Source organism: Nuphar pumila, chromosome 2 (genome assembly GCF_984573655.1).
Source record: "Nuphar pumila chromosome 2, dmNupPumi1.hap1.1, whole genome shotgun sequence".
In the NCBI taxonomy this organism is placed as follows: Eukaryota; Viridiplantae; Streptophyta; class Magnoliopsida; order Nymphaeales; family Nymphaeaceae; genus Nuphar; species Nuphar pumila.
This window is the reverse complement of record NC_143250.1, coordinates 137,944,373-137,971,005: the sequence shown is the minus strand read 5'-3', so window position 1 is coordinate 137,971,005 and position 26,633 is coordinate 137,944,373. Positions and strand designations below refer to the sequence as shown.

Here is a 26,633-nt window from a genome sequence, read left to right as displayed (position 1 = left end):
TGGTTCAACCTCGTTCAACGAGACCAAGCACGGTTCCCATAACCTAATTTTTCTCAAAAATACTGACCTGATCATGTTTGATGGGACCTAAATGGTATCCATAACCTAGTGGTTTTCAAAAGCTGGTCTAACCTCGTTCGGCAGAACCAAGCACGATTCCCACAACCCAATTTTTCTCAAAAACATTGGCCCGACCTTGTTCGATGGGACCTAAATGGTCTCGACAATCTAGTGGTTTTAAAAAAATGGTCCGACCTCATTCGATGAGACCAAACATGGTTCCCATAACCCAGTTTTTCTAAAATATACTAGTCTGACCTCATTCAGCACACCTAACGGTTTAAATAACCCAGTGATTTTCAAAAACTGGCTCAACCTCATTCGGCGAGACAACAAACGGTCTTGACAACCCAGTTGTCCTAGCACTAGTATGACCTCATTCAACGAGTTCTAAAAGGTTTCGACAACCCAGTGGTGCCAAAAATTAGTCAGCCCCCATAGGTGTCTACTTATTTGCCACAAATCTAACCACATTTGATTAATGCAAAAGAGGGGCATCTATAGATACCTCAATTTTGATCAGGTTATTTCAAAGTTCTACTAGATTAAACATTTAGACTAAAAAAAGGCATCATCTAGATTTTTTAAAAAAATATCAATTAAACTAGAGAATCTTAGCTTTCCAACAAGATAAAAATCAGTTCCATATGATATCAGAGTAGAAAGTTGTGGTTAAAACAAGGTAACTTGTTTATTAAAAAACCTATTTTCAGGTAGGGTCCACTTTGAACACATTTTTTATTACCAAAATGATTGAATTTGGTTTGCACTTAAAAGATGAATTAAAGTTGGAGATGTTAGCTTTTCAATACATCAAACGGTCTATGCCTCAATCTAATATCTAGATAGAAAGTTATGACTAAAATAAGTCACACTGTCATAATGGATATGAAGTATGACCCAATTTAAGCGTAGAGATCCGAAATTCTATTATTAAATTCGTAGGAAACCTCTAGAAACTCCATCAAAGCATGTCTTTTATAAAGAAATTACTCAAAAGCCTATATTTGTCTCCCTAGAACCCCAAAAAATAAAATATTCTTAAATCCTATCTTACCCAAACTCTTATCACAAGCAAAACTCTTTTTGGATAATACACTAATATGTAACCAATACTGATTATCTCGATCCGAGAAGTTGGTACCTTCGAGTAGTACTTGTGACTGCAACCCCTTTTTTTCCCCTTGTAAGCCTTAACAAGTTGTCCTTTGGCACACAAAAACCTCAAAGTCTCTCTCTCTCTCTCTCTCTCTCTTTATTCCTTATTTCCCTCTTTTTCTTTATTCTTCTTAGGGTATGCTTGTTGATAAAAAATTGCGAAAGAAATATTTGACTAACCTAGATTTGCATAAATTCCTTAAAAAATATTTTTCAAAAGATATGGAGATGTTTGCAAGCTTTGACCGTCCTTTGCCTGAAGGAAAGATAAAGTCAAGGCAGGTTCTCGATTTTCTTAGCTCGAATCGCACCACCACAAATAGAAAGAAAATAAAATGTGTAATTATTTAAATGAATAAACTGACTAGAATCATCTTAAATGAACAAAGGGATATGAAAATACCTTTTTAAGACTTTGGGGTCCGTTTAACTCATTTAGGCTCTTCCTCCTCTGTTTAGCAGCATTTTCAAGTAAGTTTGAGGGTTTTTAATGGCTTTGACAGCACCTCCGCATTGGTATGGTAGTTTAGGTTCAGGCCAAGAGAAGGACAAAGTGTAAGCAAGGCTTAGATAGGCTCTTTCTCTAGGGTTAGCACTCAGATATAGGATTTTCTGATCTTCTGATCCTCCCAAACTATTGGGGCTACCCCTATTGATAAGTTTTTTGCATGAGATATGAATCCAAGAATTTCTAAGTTTGAATCCAACTCAAATAGATATGTCCAGCCATGTAATGACATTAATAAAAAATTCTCTCATGCTCTCCCCATAGATGTAGGCGGTTTTGCTAAACCATATAGATTTGGTGTCTTTGTTTTCTTGATTACTTTCTTATCTTTTGTTGCATTGTGTATTTGCATGCTTTTCACGCCTACAAACTAGTATCAGAGCAAGACCTAGTCTTTGAGCTTGTTCATCATAACAACAAAAGGATCAAACATGAAGTATAAAATTGAAAATTTTAATGGGAATATGAACTTTGAGTTATGACAACATAGAGTGAAAGATCTTTTGACCCAACAATTACTAATTAAACTCTTATATGAGAAATATAAGAAACTCAAAGATATGCCCGATGATGATTGTGATGACATATGTGAAAGAGTGATTAGTGTTGTTCGACTTAATCTTATGGATGATGTCCTCTATAATGTCATGAATATATACTGTCCCCCAAAGCTATGGTTGAAATTAGAGATCTTATATATGACTAAATAATTGACTAACAAACTTTATTTAAAAAACAAATATATGTTCTTCATATAGTGGAAGACTAAAATTTACAGAATCACTTAAATATCTTCAATAACATCTTGGCTCTTGGCTCAATTCTTGAGTCTTGAAGTAAAAATTAAAGAAGAAGATCAAACTTTGTTACTTTTGGTCTCTTTTTCTTCATCCGACAATCACCTGGTGACCACTCTTTTATTAGGGTAGGAGACTATTAAGTTGGATAAGGTTGTTGCAACTCTTTTATCGAATGAGATAAGAAAAAATTGGGCACTGATTGATCTCAAAGAGAAGAGTTTATGGAAAAAAGTGATTAAGGTAAAAAAAGAGATTGATCAAAGTCATGAGATCTTGAAAATAAGAATCAGTCAAAGTCAATAGAAAATAACACTTTTGCTATTATTGCAAGAAGGGGGGACACTTGAAGAAGAATAGGAGAAAGCTGAAAGAAGACATCAAGAATAAGTAGAAGGGAAAGATCTCAAAACAAGAAAGTATGGTAGCCGATATAAATAAAAGTGATGGTGAAAATCTTCTTTTAATTTATACTGGTATGAATCAATTCTATTATCACTGGACTTTATATTCTGAATGCTCATATAATATGTGTTTGCATTGGTTCGATACCATTCAAGATTATAATGGTGGTTTTGTTCTTATAGGTAATGATGTCTTGAAAATCAAGATATTTGATGAGGTGATAAAAACCTTAACTGATGTAAGATATATACTTGAACTTAAAAAAAGTTTAATCTCTTTGGGTGCCTTAAATCTAAGTAGTTAAATGTTTGCAACAATAGGTAGAGTTCTTAGGTAACCAAAGGAACTTTGGTTGTCATGAAGGGTCAATCAATAGAAAACCTATATCAGTTAATAGAAAACACAGTTTTAGGTGAAGCTGTTATGACTATTAATGAAGAGTCCAGTGCATATTAGAGCACTCTTTGATATATGCATCTAGAGAATATGAATGAAAGAGGTATGATAGAACTTCATACAAGAAACTTGTTGAATGTTGTTAAGTCATGCAAACTAAATTTCTGCAAATATTGTGTGTTGGGAAAACAATGCAGGGTAGTTTTCAAGACTGCAAAGTTTATGAATCATGGCATTTTAGACTATATACATACAAGTGTACGAGGGTATGCACTAGATAAATCTAATGGTGATGTTGAATATTTTATTACCTTTGTAGATAACTGCTCAAAGAAAGTTCAAGTCTACTTCATGAAGAGCAAAACCGAATCATTTTTGTAATTTAAACAATGGAAGGCAAGGTAGCAATACAAATAGGAAAAAAGATGTAATAGTTGAGATCGGATAATGAAGGAGAGTATAAGTCTAATAAGTTTATAGAATTTTGTAGAAATGAGAGAATCACTCATTGATTTACCACACCAGATACATCTCAATAGAAGGGTTGAAAAAAGAAGATGAACAAGACTCGCATGAACTCACAGTATGAGGTTGAATACAAGATTGGAGAAAAGCTTTTAGGCAAAGATAGTTGCTTTATTGTCAATAGGTCACCATCTAAAGGAATTGATTACAAGACTCTACAAGATAAATAGGCCGGTAATTATTATTTTTTTTAAAGTCTTTGGATGTCCTACTTACGTTCATGTGCACCGTGGACAACATTCTAAGTTAGATGTTAAATTTAACTCATGCATCTTTCTCAGATATGAGAAAAGAGTAAATGAATACAAATTATGGGATCCTAATGTTGTGTTAGATGTGGAGCACATGGTGAAAGCAAATAAGAAGGATAATATACAATAAAAAGATGATGAAAATAAACCGACACTTGAGGTGGAGGTTGATGATACCAATTCACCAACAAGGGAAGGTGTGGTCTCTTCCCAAGAAGCTCCTAATTGAAAAAATTGTGGATCAATTAAAAAAAAATTCATTGTTTTGCTTGCAAACCAAATACTTCAATCATTTGTTCTAAACTATATTATATGATATAAAATATATGTTCATTACTACTTAACGAGCTTATATGAGTCAAGAGGACCCAAACACCTGTCTTTTCATTTTTGACTTGCCTATTTTGTGAGTTCGAACAAGCTCCTTATGTGCCACACCTCGAGTTTTTCGACTTGTTTCCGAGCCCTAGTTACATTAAGTGGATGAAACAAAACCAAGTTCATGTTTCAGACACCCTTTAAATGGTGGCACACATCCTTCAGCTTTTAACCGACCTGTTTTTTGGACATCTCACTCACTTGTGAGCTCAATGGTATAAAAACCCCAAGTCCCACTTGCCCCTAAAGTCTACACCTAGCTTCAGCCTCGGGATACACACTCGTAGGATTTCAAACTTATGACATCCCTTCAGCTTGATGACATCCACCGGTCACCCAAGCTGACACGCTGACATGGACACTGACACACATGGACATTATTTTAATTTTTTTAATAATATTTGTAATATTTTTTACTATTAGAATATCAAAAAATGGTTTTTATTCATTAAAAATTTAAAAATTCCTTGTCCTTGTGTCCTACTTTGTTAGAAAAGAAAATTTTGAATTAGCAAGCCGAATCCGTGTCACGTGTCCCGTACTAGATGAATGGAGCCCTTGTGGGCTTTAACTAACAACCGTTGTGTGCTACTTAATGACCATTTGCTAAAAAATGACGATTCTCTCTCTCTGGTCCCTTATGGCTGGCCGGGCTTGGCTAATAACAGTAGTGGCAAATCTAATAAAAGTAAACGCCCGAGAGCCAGCCAGCAGCTGGTACTGTCGGTGGGCCGGTACTAATTGTTCTCCTGTGGGGTGGTTGGATAACAAATTACACAGAGTACAGTAACAAATTCCATAAGACAGCAGCAGCCATGTGCCCTGTACCGTGTATTGCATGGCTCAGCTTGCAATTGTAACTGTACTAGTGCCCACAGACAGACTGTTGGCTGATACACTTTCTTCAACTGCATCTCTTTCTTCCAAGGCTCTCCTACAATGCATTTATGGAGGGAGGATCAGGTGCAATGTGATTAAACACTTTTAGTGTGCTGCTGCACATGATCATCCATCATCTTTGAGATATAGCCTGTCAGCTGTAGGGGCTCAGCAGATAGTGGGTGATCAAGTATAGCAGCACACTTGAAGTGTGCAATCACATTGCACATGATCTCAATTCTCATTTATGAGGTTGCGGGAAGAATGACAGATTTCTGACCATTTCACATGTGCACCAAATTCTTTCTCTCCCTGACACTTAGTGTCACTGCAACCTTATTTATTAACCATCTTTTCTCACTTTTATTTTTTCTTTGTGCATACTAAATTGGGCAGTTGAGCTCTTTTATTGTTCTTGAAAGCAGCAGGCAAAGTTGCTTCTTCTCATCACTGTTTCACTGTCCACAGATAACTGTGGAGCCAGCTTAATTTAAATAGCCTGAGGTTCATAGTTGATGCAGGGGCGGGCTAGATCTAATTTGATTCATCAAAAAGAAGTGCAATAAGAAGATTAGAAAATTTTAGATTCAGGATCCATATAGATCCATTTATTTATTTTCTGTCTTAGTTTGGATCCCATATCTATTCAGGATTGGTCATAGGATTATGATTTCTCTTTTTATTATAAATATGTTAATTTTGAGTTTGTAATTAGATTGGTTGATCGATTTTCCTAAACTTGATTAATTTTCTTCTCTTTCTCTCTAAACCCTAGGCATAGCTTGTAACTCGTAGTTCGGTAGAACTCTAAACCCTATTATCTCAACTTTCTATTTGCCATTGGTGTTTTAATTCTGCACATTGCTTTGGCTCCATAAGAATAACAAACACCTGCCAACCGCCAGATCATCCATTGCAGCACCAAACCAGGCATTCCTACCGTGAACGAGAGAGAGAGAGAGAGAGAGAGAGAGAGAGAGAGAGAGAGAGAGAGAGAGAGAGATTTGAGTTCCTAAAGGTGCGCTCTCTCTTCGAATAATTGACGCCGGTGTTGAAGAAACGTGAATGAGAAGGGATTTTGCAATGTTGATATTGAGATTTGAGGTTGATTTTGATGGGGAGATAGGTCTGATAATAGCAGACTTTTCACCATGAAGATTTGACAAAGAAGACCCAAGATCAAACTCCGCTGGTGCACGAGTGTTCATAGTTTTCAGAGATGGGTCACGTAAGGAAGGGTTGTCGTGGGGCCCCACCCGGGGTTTTTTCTCGCTTCAGCAAGGGTTCCTTATCATAAAAAAAGGGCTTTCTAGCATTTTAAACCAGTATTATTGAGCCGGGTAGCCCAGCTCTAAACTTTTGCCTAACCTAGGTAACTTTCATTTTATGGAAGATCAATCATAAGTGTGATCCACATGGTCCATTTAGTGAATATTGGTATTCGAATGAAAAAAATCTGCAGCTATGAAAATAAAAAATCATATTTTTACAGAAAAATGCAATGCAAGGGTTGATTTGTATCAAGTTCATCATGATGAATCCATTTATGACGTCTAATTTGATTAAGGTTTATTTGGAAACTGGCAAATGTGATGAGTGTTTATGCATTTGGTAGATACATGATCAAACTACCTTGGTGGTGGATGTTTGAAAATTAGTTGTTGAGATGAGATTTTATGTAGGAGAGGAAGTGAGACCAAATCGGTTTCACTTATCCCGTCATTCCTATCTTCATACCCTTTCTTGGGATTTCTTTGGTTCAAGTTGTTTTGATCAAATCGGACTCCACAGATGTGATCTACATAATTCATTTAGTGAAAATCATCATTCAAATTGCCAAAATCCAAACTATATGCAAGATTTTTTGACGATTAATAATCAACAGTTGACAAAATACAAAATTTTGTGATTTAGAAAATCATATTTTTCGTTGAAAAATAATAATCCAAGAGACGATTCTTACTAAATTTGACCATGTTGAATCAATCCATAAAGTCATATTTGATCAAAACAACTTGCATCGTAAGATTATTTGAAAAGGGTAAGAAGATTAAGGATGACATAGGGGATGAGTGGAAAAGTGACACTGTCCTTAAATCTGAGATTTGGCAGTTACCATTTTTCAAAATCCAAAAAATCCCTGGGACTACCAGTTTCCAAACACAACAAAAAACAACTTGCATCAATGAGATTCCAAAATGAGTATTATAATGGGATGACATGGATGAGTGAAAATGAGTAAAGTTGCACCCAAGAAAACCCATGTATCTTAGATCTCCATCACTCTACTTACGTCACCCAAATGGCGTGGGTTCGAATCCCATACCATACACCCCCACTTCGCCTACAACAAACTTTTTACTCTGAGAATTCACCTCAGGATCATAAACATAATCGCGCTGATTCTGCCTGCCGTACTTACGGTTGGAGAGTATTTAACAAACCAAAATTCTCCACACCTAAATTTGTATTACCATAAATACAGTAATACACAACTCCAACAAAATCCAACAACTACCCAAAGAATTAAATCCAAGAAAAATAAAAAACAAAAAAATCCAAGAAAGAAAAAGAGAAAGAGAGTCCATTTGAGGTCTCTCTCACTGGATCTTTACCCAAATCCCGGGGCTGGGTATGCCTTGATGGACGACGAAGATCATGTAGTAACCCGGAGGCGCGATCTCAGCCGTCGGTGGGGCCATGACGGTCACCTGGAACGTCGAGGGCAGAAGCGTACGCGACGTCGTCACCACCTCCAGCACCAGCATCCTCTGGTTCATCGCGAACGAGTGCGTCGTGAAAGACGGCGCCAGCATCTTCACCTCCACCACCAGCTTCTTTTCCTCCGGTACCTCCTCGTCGTTCTCCGGCGACGTTTGGCCGGTCACGGTGAAGACAACGGTGAACGGCTGCTTGTACCCGAGGCCCTCCGTCTGCGTCGCGAACACGATCCTCGGTCGCGCTGGCGCCACCTCCGGCCGGAGATACGGCGGAGAGAACGCCTCCAGCCGGAGTTCTGTCGGAAAATCCACACCGGTGAAGCTGTAATTGATGTTAGGGTTGCTCCCTCCCACCAGGACCCTCCCGTCCGGCAGCACCACGGCCGACGAGTGGTACAATCTTGGGATCCGCGACTCGTTCATCAAGTCGAATCTCTTCCCCCTGGGAGCTCCCGGGCGGTAGATCACCGGATTCAACGCCGGTTTCCGGCCGAGGAACCACCCGGCGGTGCCGCTCATGGCGCCGTTGATGATGAGAATGTCGCCGCTGGGCAGGATCAGCATGTCTCCCATGACCCTCGTCACCGGCATCGCCTCCATCTCCCACGCCGGTGACGGGTCCGTCAATCTCAGCCGGCCACACGTCGCCACCGCCGCGACGAACTCGCCGTTCACCGCCTTTTCGAACGATCCCCTCGGCGCGCCGCCGCAGACCATGACCTCCACCTTCCGTACCCCGCCGGGAAAGTCCTCCGACAGCCGGATCGGCAGCAGAACCGACGATCCGGAGCTCGGGTAGTTCCTCGGATCCCCGCCGCGGATCTCCGGGAACTCGCGCAGGATCCGATTCCTCGAGTAGTCGAAGAGGATAGATCGCGTGTTGGCGAAAACGAAGAGGTTTCCGTCCGGGAGTAGGTGCAAGAACGGGTAGAGGTTGTTCTCGTCGGGATCCTGACGCGTCTCCCGGAGGAACCCGAGGTCGAACTTCTCCGGCGGGTCGGAGTTCGGGAAGAACTCGTAGTTGAACTGGAGGCGGCCTCCGACGACGATGATCCGTCCGTCGGGGAGGATCTGGTTGGTGGCGTACCACCTCCTGACCGCTAGCGGCTGCGGGGACTCGAACCAGTCGCAGTTCTGGAAGTCGGGGCAGGGGGAGAAGGTGCGGACGACGCGGTCGCCGTCGTTGTATCCACCGGTCTGAACGAGGCGGCCGTCGGGGGAGAGGGAGCCGGAGGAGCACCAGGTGTCGGTGCGGACGGTGAGTGGACGGACGGCGTTAGTGGCGACGTCGTAGACGAGGGAGTGGGCGGTGCAGTCCTTCTTGAGGGCGACGTCGTTGGGGTCGTACCGGCAGCGGCCCAAGGGCAGGGTGAGGTTCGAGGGCCCGAAGTCGGTTCGGTCGAACATCACCACCTTGTCGTTGTGCATCACCTGCATGTGCATCGCAGATATCCCCACGCTCTCCCTCAGTAAGCTCCACTCTCCTCCCTCGCCTGACTCCGCCAATGACCGGCGAATAAGAAGACGAAGGATGGAGCAGAGGATCAAGAGGAAGGGTGGTGAAGAACATCGCGCCATCGATCAATATCGTCTTGTGCAGCTTCTCTCTCTCTCTGGATTCTCTGGGCTTTTTTCTTGGTATGGATATCAAGAGAGAGGATACATGTGTTGGTACGGGGAGGAGATATAGATATGAATTTATGATGATTAGGGAAAACTAGGTTGGCGGACTTCAGGGCGTGGGATTAACTGGAATGGAGACGGTTGGATGATGTCCGGGCGTGGTTGAGATCTTGGTAGATCACTTGGATCTCTTTCCCTTCCCAACTTAGCAGATCACTTACCAGAGCTTTTGATGCACTTTTGAAACCGAAGATGCTAAAAAATCTCTAAGTTACACTCCTCTTACTTAGGAAAATTGAAGGAAAACATATAAAAATACTAAAAAAAATTACATAAAATTTAGGGAAAACAATAAGTATAATCTTTCAACTCACTAACCCCATGTAACAAGTATTTATAGAAAAAATTAAACCTTAATGCTATTTTGGATCTGTGATAGATTCGTTATATAAAAAAATATAATTCTATACAAATCCCAAATACAAAAAAAAAAAAAACTTAAACTAAAATAAGATCCAAATACTTCTCATCTGCATCAGCTTTTCAGAAACTAGTGTTTGCAATGCCATGATTCTTGGATTTTTCTCAAGATCACATTCACGATATTTTCTCAAGGTTAGTCAAACACGATTGTGACCGTTGGCTGAGTTTGTCTTTTAAGTTAAAATTGATCACAGCTTCGTGACCAAAGCAAGCACGCAGGATCCATGCAAGTTTGATTCTTCCAAAATATGAACAGATGTAACTTTTATTTTTCTTTTTTTCTAAAATCAAATTTTGTTGTAATTAAAACCTACGTGTAAGGTTGTAAACATTTAGCCGACTTTGCATGAGTTGGAAGTAGGGGTGGAAAACGGGCCTGGCGATCCGATGGGCCAAGCTGACCCGACCTGCCTTAGGCCGGGTTTGGGCCAAGATTTTAGGCCCGAGTGGGCCAAAACTCAACCCATTATATACATAAGCCAAGCCTTGTCTGGCCCAAATTTGAGTTATTTATTATTTTTTTAATAATATAAAAATACAAAAAATTAACTATTGCATAGTAACTTGGTAAGTATTACTATTTACCTTACATTAATTTTATGAAAACTAGAAAGATAATTAATTGAGTGCATGGAAAGTTGAGAACTTGTTAATTATTATTATTTACAAATGGATTTGGGCCAGGCCGGACTGGTTTGACCAATAGGTCGGACCATGGGCAAAATCTTCAAATCTCAGCTTGTTAAAAACCAGGCAAAAATTCAGCCCGTTAATAAATGGGCCTGGCTGCACTTAAAGCCCAATAAGCCGAGCTCTAAACTGGCCCGGGCTAGGCCGGGTCGATGCCCACCCCTAGTTGAAACTATAGCTATGGGTGAGAAGTGGGATATAAGCCACATCATCGTCAATCCAAATCCAAAAGGAACGCCTAAGCAGTGAGTTAATCGGAATCAGAATATGGACTCAAATAATGCAGTAGAATTGTTTAGAGATCCAAGTTTTATGTCGTAGCATTGGATTTAATAAAAAAAGGTTGTGAGGAAAACTATTATATGTAAAAGGTTCGAACGGACAGTATTGAATCCGGATCTGAATATATAACAGCCAAAATACTTATCCGGATCCAAAAAATGCTTGATCATTTGAGACTGAACGTGGCCCGGATACTCATAAGGATTTTATTTTAAGATCCATATCTGAAGATAAAGTGTCAGATCCTTGATGACGGGTTGGGAATGAGGATCTGACCCGGATTTTGATTCAGAACCACGTACCTGTGAGCTATGAAATTATTTAATTCTCCTCTTCCTTGCCTTACATGGGGCCCTAGCTTAAAAAGTTTGCTTTAACCACTTAGTTGGTTAGTAGCTAGTCTTAATTGAGAATACCTGCAGATTTTAACTTATCTTTAAATGGCAAAGTTTTATGATGCAAGTATGTTGCCTGTTGTTCATATTTAAAGGTTACTTTTGACCCATGTCAGTATCGGTATCCGCCCTGAATCGTTTGGCCAACGATTCCCGTGAATTGATCAATACCGATTCTCAAGTGAACCGTTTTGAATAGGCTAAAAAATAATTAAAAAAACATCTTGTGTCAACCAAAACATGACACGTGTTAAATTATTAAAGTAATATTAAAAAATTAATTTTAAGCACTTTTTACATTTATTAAAAAATACCAAATTCAGGTTAGTATCGTATCAATTTTCTGCCGATATGATACGTATTGCCCGATCACCACAACAAAGCCGTGGATTAGCGACGACCACATTCCGTCGCTATTCTGTCGCTAACAGGCTTAGCGACGACTAGGCGACGGTATGCTTACGTCGCGAATTTTTCGACGCTAACTGGCGACAGAATAAATTTGTCGCCAGGTCTGTCGCTAATTGCGACAGAATAACGAACGATATATTCCGTCGCCAATCCGCCGGTACTAACCGACGACCACGGCTTGGCGACAGATTCACGTCCGTCGCTAAGCCGTCGCTAGATTTATATGCATAGCGACAGATGGTTCCGTCGCTAATCCATCGCAAACACGAAAAAAATTTAAAAAAATTATTTGAAAATTAAATACCGAGAACGGTACAATTTATATTTTCTGTACAATTTATATTTCTTGTAAATAAAAAACAAACCACACAAAAAATTCCATATAAAAGGAATCTACAACAATTAATCGTTTCACCTTAAAATTAACAAGTTCAATTAACTACAATTCAATAATTACATTTAAGAAAAAAAAATAGAACTTCAACACAGTTCTCTAATCATCGCCAAGATTTTGTGCGTCTTCTTCTTCATTGCCTTTATCTGTCCCTTTAGCTTCGCTACGCTGATTATTGCCACCAACCTACACAAGAAAAGAACAGTCAGTATTGATAAACAAAATATAATGAAATAAATTACACACTATATGTGATTCTATCATGTGCTCATATGTGTTCTAAGGCAATAAAAAAACTTTATATGTGATTCTATCATGCTCATATGTGCTCTAAGGCAGGCAAAAAACTATATATGTGATTCAATCATGCTCATATGTGTGCTAAGACAGTCAAAAAATTGAATATGTGATTATAGCATGCTAACATGAGTTCTATGGCAGACAGAAAAACTCTATATGTGATTCTATCATGCTCACATGTGCTCTAAGGCAAGCAAAGCAAAAAACTTTATATGTGAATATATCATGAATGATATATGTTCTAAGGCAGTAAAAAAATTCTATATGTGATTTTGGCATGCTCATATGTGTTCTCAGGCAGTCAAAAAACTGAATATGTGATTATAACATGCTCATATGTGTTCTCAGGCAGTAAAAAAACTGAATATTGATTATAGCATGCTCATATGTGTTCTAAGGCAGTCAAAAAAACTTTATATATGATTCTATCATGCTCATATGTGCTCTAAGGCAAGCAAAAAACTTTATATGTGATTATAGCATGCTTATATGTGCTCTAAGGCAGGCAAAAAACTCTATATGTGATTCTATCATGCTCATATGTGCTCTAAGGCAGTCAAAAAAACTTTATATGTGATTCTATCATGCTCATATGTGGTCTAAGGCAGGCAAAAAACTTTATATGTGATTATAGCATGCTCATATGTGCTCTAAGGCAGACAAAAAACTCTATATGTGATTCTATCATGCTCATATGTGCTCTAAGGCAAGCAAAAAGTTATATATGTGATTCGATTATGCTCATATGTGTTCTAAGGCAGACAAACAAAAAAATTGAATATGTGATTATACCTGAGAGGGACCTGCAATCGAAGATCCCCTGTTCAGCACAAGATTGTTAATCTCATCTCGGAGAAAGGGGGCGACAGTGTCATGGAAGTAGTCATTCATTGTTTCCTTAATGATCTGGCGTACATCATCACTGGAAAGAATATGCTGCTGCTTGGAGCTTATGTCGACGGAAGAAGTCGGTGAGCCGTAACTGAAAGAAGCAATAACTAGTGAAGTGTTCAGATTACTCTCAAACTCGAACACACGACCCTTTTTGGGTTCACCTGCTGCAGTCACCCATGCTACAGGATCAAATGATGGATGCTGAGTAGCGTCATTGCCATATCGCTCTACCATCTGTTGCTCATATGCCTCATACAAAATAATGTTTAAAGTATGCATTAATAATTAATGATAACATTATGATAACTTGCATATTGTAATGATTATTAATAGAATAAATACATACTGTTGTCGTTTTCGCCTTCTCTGATACGAAGACTCAAATGGTCTTCCGTTTATGTGTTTCAACAAACACATTCTTATATGGTACAATGCCTCCTTTTTTTGCTTCCTTCGAAGTTAAATGACAAAAGATTTAGTTCACAAGTTTGCAACAATACTTATAAAATTAATATGATATATTGATGAGTTACCATTTTCTTCAGGTGGCTCCCAAATGTCTTAGATTCACCTGTGTGTAGATGGGCTTCGAGCATTTTCGCTCGATTTTGTGCAGCATTCGCAGAGCGATTTCAAAATGCATCTCTTGCCCACTTATATCACATTTCATCCCAATAATCTTTCCTGATAGTAATAGGGCTATGGCCCTTCCACTGTAGTGGATCATCTATTACGCCAGATGATTTTTTTGCTGCAGTATTCATAGTGTGCAGTATGTCTGCAAATCGATTGACAACCACCTTCTGCCACACCTTTCTTGCATCATTTTCTTCCACTGTAGTTGCGAAGCGATTCGAAACCTACAAATATTTTCAGAAAGTTAGTAGACATTACTTAAATAAATTAAATATAAAACACATTAACTATGAGGAACAAATGTATACCATGAATGAAGACCACAATCTGTCTAACACCTCCTTTGGGTACTCTTTCCATTGAGCCACCGGTCCTGGTAGATGTTGAAGAAGTGAATTCCTAATCTTTCGTACTACTTGTGGCTCAAACCTCGTGTTGCACATGAATTGATACACAGTAAATATCAATATAAAATATTTATAAGATATGCAATAATTGAAAACAAAATACTTACGATCGATTATCGATATACACTATTCGAATGAGTCTTCTTGCGGCAGACTGAGAAGACCCTGCTTTCTGTGTTGGCTCATGACTTGTTTGATCAACTGGTGTAGGTGGGTCGTGTACAAGCGAAACATCATCTATAAAAAAATACGTTAGACTTTCTCAGAATACGCATTTGAACTAATCAAACATCCAATTAGTTAAATGATATACCTATCACAGAAGCCCGTGAAGATGAAGGCTGAGCCTGACTACTACTGGATGAGCGACCACTGTAACCTCCACGAACCATATTCTAACAAATAACATATGTCATACAATACATTCAAGTCATTCACATCAAGTATTACAATACATTCAAGTCATTCGCATCAAGTATTACAATATATTCAAATCATTCATATCAAGTACTGCAATGCATTCAAGTCATTCACATCAAGCATTGCAATGCATTCAAATCATTCGCATCAAGTATTATAATGCATTCAAATAATTCAAATCATTCACATCAAGTATTGCAATAATTCAAATCATTCGTTGCATTAATTACAATACATTCAAATAATTCAAATCATTCACATCAAGTATTGCAATGCATTCGAATCATTCGTATCAAGTATTACAATACATTCAAATAATTCAAATCATTCACATCAAGTATTACAATGCATTCAAATAATTCGTATCAAGTATTACAATATATTCAAATAAAATTTTTAATCATTCACATCAAGTATTGCAATACAACTCATTCATTCGCATCAAGTATTACAATACATTCAAATAATTCAAATCATTCACATCAAGTATTGCAATGCATTTAAATAGAGGTTTGTATTACAAGATTTTTCTCACTAGCTTGAGAATTCTTCCTCGTTACTTGATTGACTTTTTTCTTCTTCATTGTTTTCCCATCCACTTGGTACATCATTTGGATCACATTCCTCTATGAATGTTTCATCGGCCAATGAAGATATGACATGCATATCATGCGCAACATCGTGACCATAAGTGAAGTCATAGACATCATCTGATTGATAGTAATCGTTGTCTTCAACTAACTCATCTTTCTGTAACTGATCATACTCAGGGTATAGTTTGGACTTCACCTTTCAAACTGCCCACCATTCATTTCTATCTGACTTTTTTATACTCGGATATGAAGTATAATAAACTTGTTGAGCTTGCGAGGCTAATATGAATGGTTCATATGTTCCAAACCTGGATTTATGATTCACCTCCACAATGCCTGAAGCTTTGTCGAGTCTTGTTGCAGTTAGATCAAACCAATGACACTTGAATAAAGTTACCCTGTTATTTATGCCTAAGTAAGTCAACTCCATTATTTCCTCTATAACACCGTAGTAATCATGTTCATTTTCACCGTAGCTGCTACCCTTGACACATACGCCACTATTCATCGTTGATTTGTTTATATCGTAATCTTTTGTATGGAATCGATAACCATTTACAATGTACCCGTTGTAGCATTGCACAACTTTGGTCGGACCATTTTCTAAATCACATATTCCTTGATCTTTAACATCACCATGGTGGACCTACGCACAGACATAAACAATGATTGTGATCACGATCAATTAAGTAACTTAGTGTTGTTTATAAGTATAAAATTTATGTTAGCTTCTTTACCAGCTGTTTCAACCACTCCACAAACTTAGTTTCACGTTCTTTGTGTATTTCTGCATCAGTGAGATGTGAAACTTCGCTTTGCAACTCCAGATCAAATCGTCTGCAAACCACAAATACTTATATTACCGAGCCATGTATCCACATATAAAACATAAAAGGATTTATAATTGTATTGCGTCTACATATACTTACTCGATGTATGGGTCGATCGCTGAGCAATTAAAAAAATATAGATGTGTGCTGCGTCTTGCTCTCGATCTGTCAAGAGCCTTGATCGGAAACTACCAAATGCATGCCCAAGTTGTTGAAATATCGATAGCTTGTCAGCTACAGTTACTTGTTCTCCATCATCGTTATGGGGCGGGCATGTGTAACGTGTTGGAATATGAGGTTCGAAGTACATAGATGAGAAATTTGAAATCTCTTCTAAAGTGTACGCCTCACAAATAGAGCCTTCTACTCTTGCTTTATTACGAACCTTTTTATTGAGGTCGAACATGCATCTGGCAAAAATATACATTTCAAATTTTAAATATCTGGAATTAAGGAGACAAATATAAAAAAACATATACCTTCCAAATGGGTACATCCATCGATATTGCACAGGGCCACCAACCCTTAGTTCATATGGCAGATGTATGATTAAATGTTCCATAACATCGAAAAATGCTGGCAGAAATATCTTTTCTAGCAGACAAACAGTGGTGATGACAGAGTCCTCGAGATTCTTTACATCTGATACTACGACTTCCGATGCACACAATGTTCTGAAAAATCCGCTCAACTTAGACAATACCCCCCATATAGGTTTGTCTAACATATCATGGAATGTTAGGGGTATCAATCGTTGCATAAAGATATGACAATCATGACTCTTCAACCCATATAATTGTCCATCGTCAATCTTCACAGCCCGAGCAATGTTAGAGACATATCAATCTGGAAATCTCAATTGTCTCAACCATTGATATACATGTTTTATTTGATCAGGTCTGAGCACGTACTTTGCCTTTGGTTTCGGTACTTTGCCATTATACTCTTTGAGTTCCAATTCTGGTCGTTTACATATTAATTTTAAATCCGTACGGGCCTTCGGATTATCCTTCATTTTTCCTTTAACATTCATTACTGTATTGAACATATTATCAAACACATATTTCTCCACATGCATCACATCCAAATTATATCGTATCAATAGGGTCGGCCAATACGGTAGTTTCCAAAAAATAGATTTCTTCTTCCAATTGTGATCCTTCCCAAATCCACGAAAGGGTGTAGGACTGCGGACATTTGTTAATACATCTGAAAAGTATCGCAATCTTCTTAGAATCTCTATGCCAGACAATCTTGAAGATGGATTTTCTGTTTCAGTTGTGCCTGCTTTAAACATATTCTTTTGTCGTCGGAACGGATGATCGCTAGGTAGAAATCGACGATGACACTCAAACTAGCAAGGCTTCTTTCTATGCCTCAATCTAAAAGCTTTGGAATCCTCCATGCAGTACGAACATGCCAATCTCCCATGTGTGCTCCAACCAGATAGCGTATCATATGCAGGGAAGTCACTGATTGTCCATAGAACAACGACCTTCATGTTGAAATTTTTTTTTTGGTGGGCAACATACGTGGTAACACCGTCATCCCACAATACTTTTAGTTCATCAATCAATCACCTTAAATATACATCAAGATTTTGGCCAGGTGAGGTCGGACCAGGGATCAACAGAGACAAGAAAAGATTTGGACGTTTCATACACAAGCTTGGTGGAAGGTTGTATGGAATTACAAATACTAGCCAGCATGAATATTGAGTTGATCTACCCCCAAATAGATTAAATCCATCTGTACATAGACCAAGTCTAACATTTCACACTTCCATTGTGAAGTTCTGCTGAGTACGATCAAAGTGCTTCCAAGCTTCAGCGTCAACAGGATGCGTGATCTTGTTTTCATCGTGTTGAACTTTATTTGCATGCCATCTCATGTGTTTAGCTGTCCTTGAAGACATATACAATCACTGCAATCTAGGAGTGATAGGAAAGTAGCAGAGCGACTTGTATGAAACTTCCTTTGATCTCGTGTTACCATTGCCTCTTGTCTTTGGCTTGAACCGAGGATGCCCACATGACGACCATGATATGTTGTTTTTCTGCTCCTTGAAATACAACATGCAGTGATTTGGACATGCATCAATCTTTTTGTAACCCATACCCAGAGCGTTGACCATAACTTTCACACGATAGAAATTTTGTGGCAATTTCTCATCTTTGGGCAACATACTCTTCACAATCATGCACAAACGGTCAAAACATGATTGACTCAAATTATACTCGGACTTCAAATTTATTAGTTGAAGAACTGCAGACAAGATAGTGTGACTCTCGCAACCGTTCCAAAGTGGTTCATCAACATCTCTAAGTAAATCATAAAATCTACTAGCTGCATCGTTTGGTGATTCTTCATCTACGACAGTTCTTACATCACTAGAACTCATAGCAGAACCCAGTTCTGTTCCTGCGGCATCAAATATCAAATCTGTATATGGATTATCGTGCACCACATTCACCCGTGCATCAAAATTGTTTCTAAATTCTTCTCCATGAAACGTCCAGTTCTGATAATCATTCACAAAACCCTTCCTGTATAGGTGATGTCTAACGCTATGAGATTCTACAAATTGATTATTCTTACAAATCTTGCAGGGACACCTAATCTGACCTATTGGATCTACTGTACTGACACTTGCCGCTGCAAATTCTATAAAACTGTCAACACCAACTATATATTCATCCGATAACCCATTGTCCACTATCCTACGGTACATCCATTCACGGTTTGCAGTCATTTTCTTATGATGTTACGAATAATAGCCTAACGAATTAAAAGAGAACAATCAGAATGCTACGATGAAGAAAATATCAAATTTATCATACAATATATGATGTCATGCAATAACAAGAATTTTGATGCATGCATTGATAACTTAATATTTTCATGTGCAAACTATTAATGACACGATACAATCATTTGAAACATGCATTCATTATACAATTTCACATGGAAGTCATAATCAAATTGAAAGTAACTACATACAAGCATGAATACAATTACATTAAACATTACAATACATCGTAATTAGTCATATCAAACTAATGGCAAACATGTACCTGCAACAAACACACTTCAATATCTCACTAACTACTACCATGCTTAGCATGGACTCCATACTCCAAAAATAAGAACACTTCAATATTCATACATTAAAATCATACTCAACATGATCTCTGAACTCCAACAAAGCAACCCTAAGTATCAACAACTAAGTGAGTGTGTGAACAATAAAATGTTACATCTAATAAATTAAATAACATGTGATACGCTTGCATCACTTACTTACCACGGGTATTTACTCGATTTGCATTGTTTTTGTCAATTACTTACCACAGGTGGCTGAGCACGAGCTGGTTCTGTTGAAAAATCTGCACAAAAAAACACAGTTTTAAAATGAAGTCACCACAAAAAAAAAGAGGTTGTTTCGGCAAGGGGTCGACTCCCCTGTTGTTCCAGCAGGGGGTCGACCCCCTTACGAAACATAGGGGGTTAACTGACCCCCTGTTCGGGCAGGGGGTCGACCCCCAGCCTTTCCGCCAGTGAGTCGACCCCCTGCCGGAACAGCAGGGGGTCGCCCCCCTACCTGATCAGGCAGAGGGTCGACCCCCTTCCTGATCCGGCAGGGGGTTAAACCCATGCCGGAAAGGCAGGGGGTGCCGGGGTCGACCCCCTGTCGGAATAGGGAAGGGGTTAACCTCCTGCCTGTTCCGGCAAGGGGTTAACCCCCTGCCTGTTCCGGTAAGGGGTTAACCCCTTGCCTGTTCCGGTAAGGAGTTAACCCCCTGTCGGAAAAGGCAGGAGTTAAACCCCCTGCCTTTTTCGGCAGGGGGTTAACCCCCTGCGTTTTTCGTCAAGGGGTTGCCCCTCTGCCTGAAAACGCAGGGGGGGGGTGCCTTCCTTTACTTGTTTTCGGGGGTTGGGACCGGCGGACGGTGGGATCGGCGAACGACGGGAGCAGCGAAAGAAGAAAAGGAAAAGCTGTCTGGGATTAGGGTTATTCGAAAATTAGCGACGGCTTAGCGACAGATGAATTCCGTCGCTAAGCCAACATAAATCAAATTTACGGAACGAGCGACAGACTATATTCTGTCGCCAAGTCCGTCGCTACTTAGCGATGGACTGGATTCGGTCGCCAACGTCGTCCGCAAATGGTGCGACCGTAACGACAAATCATTACGTCGCAAAATATGTCGCTAAGTAGCGACAAACTGGGCGACAAACTATATTTCGTCGCTATGTTCATAAACTTCATTAATTATAGCGACGGATGATTGTCGCTCAGTAATCAGTCGCTAACGAGCGATGGAAAAATTCCGTCGCTAACAACGTATTTTCTTGTAGTGGATACAGGCTGATACCCACCGATACTGACAACATTACTTTTGTCCCCTACTTTAATTAAAAATATATGTTCAATACTTTTAAAAATGATCGCCTTTGGGCTTCAATTTTCTCGACCCGACAAAACCGGAACTAGAATCGGAACCCAGCTACTTCTTATTTGGGTGAACGATGGGTCTGATACTTGACCCTTGGCAGCTCACCAACTGATGGTAAAGCCATGGATAGCTAAGGGGTCTCATGTGGGAGACGGGGTTGAGTGTGCACCCCCGGAACACGCACTATAGCTACAGTGCATGTTACGGCTTTCCCTACACCCCCACGCGAGCGATGCTCAGTCGGAACTCAGGAACACACACAGTGTTCATGAGGGTAACATATAACCTGCCCGCCTCATGTGGACACAATTAAAAAAACCGCAGCCTAGAAGTAATAAGTAAAACATTAGGTGTTTTTGTAAAATTACTCAAAATTTTTTGGTTGTTTCTGTTTCATTTTATTTCTAACAATGGGCATGCTTTTATTTTTACGTATTTGGTTTGCACAATAAGTGTCCCAACAAGACCCAAGGGGTTTGGCATAGTGGGATGGGGGCCTAGACCATTTGGGTTCAAATCCCATGGGCGTTACCTTCCTGCTTAAGCCCAAGCTTGGCGACTCCCTAGGGCCGAGGGGTTGAGTTTTACACTGACATGGACAGAGACCGTAAGTAGGGCAGGCTGAGCGTGGCTAGGTCGCTTCGCTTGGAGCGATTTCTCCTAGTAAAAATAATAAGTGTGCCAACAAACAAACTTTAAGCTTAAAAAACAAAAACAAACTATTTACAGAGACATCCAAGTAACATCAGCTGTTTGCATAGACAAAATAAGGCAATGCCATAAAAACGTGTCCACAAAAGCATGAAATTTGGTAAATCTAGTAGAAATTTGTGTGTGTGTGTCCTTTGGAACAATGCTTAAATGTCAAAGTGTACCTAAAGTTGTTGAGTACCACGGTTACATTAACATCACATAATTGCAACCTATTGCAGACTCATAGCTGTAGCTTCTAGAAGATTGCTTTCTTTCTTTGTTTTTTTTTTTTAACCTGAAAAAATTACCTCACTCACTAATGAGCTCACTGGGGTAAAATACCTAAGGGCCTCTTTCTCCACTCACCAGCTTCTGCTTTGTGGCTAGGGATGTAAATGGGTCGGATCTTTAGTTGTTCTGGATTCGATTCCCATAAGAATTCCTATGTATTTAGCTGTTCCAAATCTGAACCGTTTGCATATCTATTTGAGGCAAGGGACAAAACATTATACTAAGCTATTTAAAGCCACAAAAACTACCAACATGCTTCTTTTAGGCTTTTGAAGATTTATTAGAAGCTCACCTGCAAATGAGAAGCTAAGCTTGTCTCTGCCGGGGTGGGCCGCGTGGCGAGCAGGGTGGTTGTGAGGGTAATAAGATCGAAGGCACCAGATCGAGCCCTACTAGCGCACGGGTGTGTCCGTAGCTTTCAGAGGTAGGCCATGTAAGGCAGGGTTGTCGTGAGGTCCCACTCGGAGTTTTCCTTGCTTCGGTGAGGGTTCCTCGTCATAAAAAAAAAGGTTAAATATAATTTATATATTTCACATTGCATAGTGCAGCTTCAAGAAAAAAAAATGGCAGAAATGTTTGCATTGCAGACAATAGGTTTAGAGATAAAATCTCATTGCATCCTGCTTTGTGATAATGTATGTTTTCCTATCATAAAAGAGTTAGAGCTCTACTCAATAAGTCTACATTTCAAGTCCTATAACTGTCAGACTTGAAGCCATATTTTTTTTTTAAATGAACAAGCCAGCTCAAGCTTGGCTCGACTAGATACAATCATGAGCCAAGTTTGAATCCCTAAAATTTAGCTCCTTTATTGGTAAGGCTGCACACGAACCGGATCCGAGCCGAGCTTGGCTGGTTCAAACTCGGCTCATAAAAAAATTTGCAGTTCAAGCTCAGTTTGAGCCGAGCATGAACAGCCTCTGTCTGTAACTGGCTTGAGCTGAGCCGAATATAGCTCGAGCTGAATATACTTAGAAAAGAGGTGACATCTCACCCATTTGGGTGAGACCACTTTTTTAATTTATTTTGTCAACAAAATATGTATATATACTAATCTTAGATACGTTATATGACTATATAAACTGAGCTTAATCGGCCTAATCGTGGTTGATTGCCTTTTCAAGCTTGTCTCGTATGTACCAAGCCTAAGCCCTTGTTCAAGCTCGGCTCATCTATTTTTTTGGGACGAGTTTGAGCCAAGCTTAAAAGGGTCGAGTCCTTGCTAGCTCGGCTAGTTGTGCATCCCTATTTAACGGTGGGGATACAAATGGATTGGATATAAGTTGGATATGAATCAAATCGGAACAACAAAAGACTCAAAAAACTTCTATATCAGATAAATATATAAAAAAGTTGGATCTGGATCAAGTGGGAACAACCAAAAATCATAAAACTTTTATATTGGATCGGGTCAGTTTGCATCCATATTTACCCACCCTGCCCTCTTGAAGTGGCCCCCTCCCCACTCACCCACCTCTTTGTTTTCCTTGGATGGGAGCCACAAACCAGCAAGGACTGAAAAGAACAATCCATAGCAATAATGTAACTTGAGCATCACTTCAAATCCACTTGTTATATTATGGATCTTGGCAATAGGGGCTGGTAAACAAGTTGAATAAACCAAACAGAAGGTGTTCAAGCTTGTCTTATTCTTGTGGCAAGTCGAGCCGAGTTCTAGCTTAGAAGAGCCAAAGTTAAATAAGCCAAGCTTGAGCCGGCTCGCTAACTAAAAAAATACAACTTTAAAATTAAAAATAATAAAAATCCGAATCCAAACCTATTGATCCAAGCTCAAACTAACTCATTTACAAAATAAAGACATTGTTTCAAAGCTGTAAGCAATAAACTAAACTCTAAACTCTCTATGATATAAAATATATTTATTACTAATTCTCAAACCTGCATGAGTCGAACCCGAGCTGAGTCAAACACTCGTTATTCGTATTTGACCTATGCAGGATTCGGAAAAAACAGAACCGGGTTGGATGACTCATCTGAGTTTTTTAGGTCACTTAGATGTGAAACCGGAAGCCTGTAGTTAGTTTTGGATCTTTTGTGGTTCATGGTTTAATTTAAATTTATTTCTTCATTTTATTTATTTATTTACACATTATATTTTGCCAGCAGCCGGATAACTAAGAGACGTTTTTTTTTTTTTTTACTTTTTCCTAAAACAATGGTTGATTCAGGAGTACAAACAAACACTAGGCTGTGACTTTGCAAGCAAGAAAAGTAGGGATCTCAACGGGTCGGATTCAGATGAAAAAAGATAAAACTGTATCGGATCTGAGCTAATCGGAGGATTCAGAGTCAGATGGAAAAAGTTAAAACCGAATCCGGATCTGACTAGCTTTAAACCTGACATTTACATTTAATCGGGTTTGGGTTTCAATGAAAATCTCAGTAGCGAACTCGAATCTGTCTAATCGGATTCAGATTCGGGTAGGATGTTGGGTTACATCCGACCCGTTGACATCCCTAAAGAAAAGGAAGCTAAAAAGACAAGCAAAAGAGGGAATAGGAAATGTACACACCAATTCAGCTAGGATGGTAAAACTTGAATATGACATTTCAAACAAAAATAAATGTGGACCCTAAATGGTTCCATTTCTTGCGCCTAGACAAACGTCAAAATGAGGCCATAAGAAAAACGACTCTCAATTTGTTTGGCTAAAAAGTCGTTTTCTCAATTGGCCAGAATCTAAATCGTGAAGGGCCCCTTGTGATTCTGATTCATGTGACTCCAAATTAAGTTTGATTTGGACTCCCACATGGCCAACTTAGCAAATTGTACCCTAAAAATCTAATTGATGGGATTAAGTTTTTCACAACTTAAAAAATAGAATTTTTAAAATAAAAGTAAAAAAATTATTGAAGGCACACAAATCACATTGTACTCTAGCTATTCTATGATAATAATGAACGGATATTGTCTAATTCACACCACCATAACTAGGGGGATGGCAGTGGACCGGGGCGGGGGCGGGGGTCTCCTCCCCTGCCCCGTTTTAAAATTTCACCCTCCATCTCCACCTCCATCCCCACATGGTTTTTGGTTTTAACCTCTATCCCCGTTTTATGTTCTTCGTCCCCGGTCCAAATGGGGTGAGGTGGGGTGTGGCCCCGTTTTCCCTCGATCCACTGTCATCCTTAAAGAGTATTTTAGCATTTTACTAACATGGATCGCGGATGAGGCGGAGAAAAGAGTAAGTCTATCCCCGTTTCCATTCCGCATGGGTTTTGATTTTAACCTCTATCCCCACATGGGTTTTGATTTTAACCTCAATCCCCGTTTCATGTCCTCCATCTCAGGTCCAAACGGGGCAAGGCGGGGTGGGGTCCCATTTCCCCCCGGTCCACTGCCATCTCTAACCATAGCCCCTGCAAGAAATTTGCATCTGCTTACATGAATAGAATCACTTCTAAGAAATCAAAACAAGAGAACCACAAAATCCTTTAGGCCCTTTTTGGAATCTGCCAGACAGTGGCAGCTAAGGATGCACATGCCGAATCCCAAAAATTTATGGTTTTAGCAAATCCACATCGCTGTTTGGCATAAATGAAACCGTTCAGCTGAGGATTTACCACTTTCACTTGTGCGGCCGTTTCAAATGTAACCGGAAAAGCTGAAATTATAAAATGTAACTGAAGAACTGAAATTATAACTGGAAGAGCATTGAGAAGGTCGTCGGAGCAGTCACCGGTGTCAGAACTGGTGTAGCACTTGGTAACTACCACCTCATCCAGGTGGAAAGTGAAACGTGGAACTAGAGTCGCTACTTCCCACTCCAGTTCCATTATTTCCTGCAACTTGTGCTGGGTATTCCCCACTTCCCACAAACGGCTAGTTTCCAAACAGTAATGTTTGAAATGCGGGACACAAGGCATGAACTTAAAAACCCTACTTGGTGTAAAAAAAAAAGCAAAAAAAAATAAAAAATTACAGTGTTTTTTTTTTCTTATCAAACAAATCTTTTGTCATCTAGTGGCTTTTTGTTAAACAAATTAGTAATGAGAGCATTTTAGCTAGTTTCTTTTGCTAAATAAAGACGCATTGAATAATTTTGAGGTCCAAACATTCTTTGACAGATAAATCATAAGAGTAAGTGGCTAAATGTAATAAATGAAATGTTAGGGTAACTTTGTGTAAATATCTGATATTTTCTACAGCTTTTTGAAACTTACTCAAAAGAGCTTTTTGAATTGCAAATAAGTGGTGCCAATAAACAAACTTTAAGTTAAAGTCTTGAAGAAAACAAAAACAAAAACAAAAACAAAAACAAAGCTATTTACAAAAAGATCCAATTAATATCCAACTTTTTCATTATAAAACTTTTTTTTTTATTTATAACTAGAAGAAACCACACCCGACACGAAGATCTGGTCGCACTGGCTGCGTCGTTTTGAGTAATGTCTCAAATGTAAAGCGTACCTAAGTTCTTAAGGACTTCCCTTTAACATTGGCATCCCATAGTTGCAATGAAGTTGAGATGCCAATCTTTCTTCTCCTTCACATACGAATATCTTTTTAATGCTAAAAAGAATTGCACTTTTTTTAATTAATGTCATTTTCATTATAAAAGTCTGGTGTTTTCATTATAAAATCTAAATATATAATGAATATTTCATAAATTAGCATTTTTATTTGCTACCTGACTTTCTTCTAATCCACATTTAAGCCATTATTATGTACACACTCAATTAGATGTTCCCCGCCTTAAAAAACAAAGCCAGAAACACTGGCCTAGGGCTGAAAA

At 39.1% G+C, this 26,633-nt stretch overlaps 1 pseudogene across 1 annotated transcript; it reads right to left on the bottom strand.

Annotated features, from left to right (window-relative positions):
• Positions 1-7,791: 7,791 nt before the first annotated feature.
• Positions 7,792-9,686, bottom strand: LOC149847281 (aldehyde oxidase GLOX pseudogene; annotated as a pseudogene). Its single transcript, XR_016430600.1, has one exon. The product of XR_016430600.1 is annotated as an aldehyde oxidase GLOX pseudogene (transcript).
• Between the last annotated feature and the right edge of the window lie 16,947 nt (positions 9,687-26,633).